Source organism: Arachis ipaensis, chromosome B05 (assembly GCF_000816755.2).
Source record: "Arachis ipaensis cultivar K30076 chromosome B05, Araip1.1, whole genome shotgun sequence".
Lineage (NCBI taxonomy): Eukaryota > Viridiplantae > Streptophyta > Magnoliopsida > Fabales > Fabaceae > Arachis > Arachis ipaensis.
The window spans coordinates 108,730,514-108,733,059 of record NC_029789.2 but is presented as its reverse complement, the minus strand read 5'-3'; positions in this window follow the sequence as shown (position 1 = coordinate 108,733,059).

Genomic DNA, 2,546 nt, shown 5'->3' with positions numbered 1-2,546 from the left:
TATGTGCAGGGCTCGGAAACGACTAAATAAAATTAATCACTGAAAAATCAAAACGTTGTTTAGTTATGAAAATTTAGAATGTTACAAAATCTAACTTCTCTCTAGGTTTTTCTAGGTATTAATTCAATTTTGCTACTATTTTTGGATTTTACTCTTGTTTAATTGCAATTTTGATACTTGATTTTGTATTCTTCCACCCGCACCCTAATTCTCTTAGAATTTAGTGGTAGTTATTTTATTTTGCTTTGTTAGTTTGTGAACTTGTTAATTTTGGATTTCCTTTAATGAAGTTGATGTTTTAAGTTTTATATATGCTTGTTTAAGTTGTTGGTATTAATTTCATGCATTGGTTAGCTATAGTTTTTATTAATTATTGCAATTTATCATGTTTTACCCTTTTACACACCAAGTGTTTGATGAAATGTTTACTCTAATTATAGAGTAGATTTTTCATCTCTTGGCTTGGAGTTGAGAAATTAGGTAACCATGAGTCATAAATGTCCAATATTGAGTGGTAATTTAGAGTTGTTAGTTGATTTTGTTTTGATGCGTTCGCATCTTATGCTATTTTTCTTGCTTTTAATTCTTGTTTTCTTAGGTTTAGTTATAGTTTCAACTTCTAGTCTTATTACCTTTAGTTATCTTTTTCTACTGAGGTGATTGCTAAGTGTTTTCAAGGAAATATAGTTAAAAAGAAGGCAAATCAAGTAGTCAATATAGGTTAATCAAGAGGCAAGGCATGACATCAAGAATCCATAGCCATGCGCCCAAGATATGCGCTCGAGGACCAAGTAAGGGTGTGCTACTCCCTAAAACATGAAGCATAGGCGTGCCATGCCCTGGAGGAGACTCTAGAGGCGTGCCTCGCCCTATTAGGAAGGAGCAAGGGCATGCCACGCCTTGTCAAAAACAAACCAGGCATGCCACATGAAGGGAGGAGCGTGTCACTCACAAGGAGGAGCCAATCCCTAGGAGCAAGCCCACGCCCAGGCATGCCATGCCTAAAATGGAACATGCCACGCCCTAGCAAACCAAAGAGAGGGCGTGCCACTGATGAGCGGATAATTTATACGCTTTTTGGCATTGTTTTTAGTATGTTTTTAGTAGGATCTAGTTACTTTTAGGGATGTTTTCATAAGTTTTTATGTTAAATTCACATTTTTGGACTTTACTATGAGTTTGTGTGTTTTTCTGTGATTTCAGGTATTTTCTGGCTGAAATTGAGGGACTTGAGCAGAAATCAAATTCAGAGGTTGAAAAAGGACTGCTGATGCTGTTGGATTCTGACCTCCCTGCACTCAAAGTGGATTTTCTGGAGCTACAGAACTCGAAATGGCGCGCTTCCAATTGCGTTGGAAAGTAGACATCCAGGGCTTTCCAGCAATATATAATAGTCCATACTTTGGCCAAGAATTGACGACGTAAACTGGCGTTCAACGCCAGCCTTCTGCCCAAATGTGGGTGCCAGAAAAGGATCCAAAACCAGAGTTGAACGCCCAAACTGGCACAAATACTGGCGTTCAACTCCACAAAGAACCTCTACACGTGTAACACTCAAGCCCAAGCCCAAGCACACACCAAGTGGGCCCCGGAAGTGGATTTGTACATCAATTACTTACTCATGTAAACCCTAGTAGCTAGTTTATTATAAATAGGACCTTTTACTATTGTATTTGGCATCTTTGGATTTTAACAATCTCCGTGGGATTCGACCCTTACTCACGTAAGGTATTACTTGGACGACCCAGTGCACTTGCTGGTTAGTTGTATCGAAGTTGTGAAAATCATGAATTAAGATCAGAGCACCAAGCTTTGAAGCCATTACCAGGATTTGTTCGAGCCTGGAGATCACAATTTCGTGCACCAAGTTTTTGGCGCCGTTGCCGGGGATTGTTTGAGTTTTCGGCAAGCTCTTGGTCCGGTAACATCAGTGCCAGATTCCCTTTTGATCCGGCAACAGCACCAAGTTTTTGGCGCCGTTGCCGGGGATTGTTTGAGTTTGGACAACTAACGGCTCATCTTGTTGCTCAGATTAGGTAATTTTCTTTTTATTTTCTTTTCAAAAATTTTTCAAAAATATTTTCAAAATTTTCTCATCTGTTTTCGAAAAAAAAATAATAATAATAAAAATGTTTTCAAAAATTTATTCAAAATTTTTAAGAATGAATTCTAGTGTTTCATGAAGCATGTGAAGCCTGGCTGGCTGTAAAGCCATGTCTAAATTCTTTTGGACTGAGGCTTGCAATTTGTTATTAAGAGCAAGCTTGTTGGAGCTAATCCACCTGCTACTGTTCCTGATCTACCTGCTGAAGCTTGGCTGGCCATTGGCCATGTCTAGTGTTTTGGACTGGAGCTTTCTTTGAAAGCTTGGCTGGCTAGTGAGCCATGTCTAATTCTTGGACTGAAGCTTTAGACTAAGAATGCAAGATTCCTGGAATTCATATTAAAAATTTTGGAATCCTTATTTTTCTTTTAATTTTCGAAAAATATAACATAAAAATCCAAAAAAATTAGAAAATCATAAAAGACAAAAATATTTTCTGTTT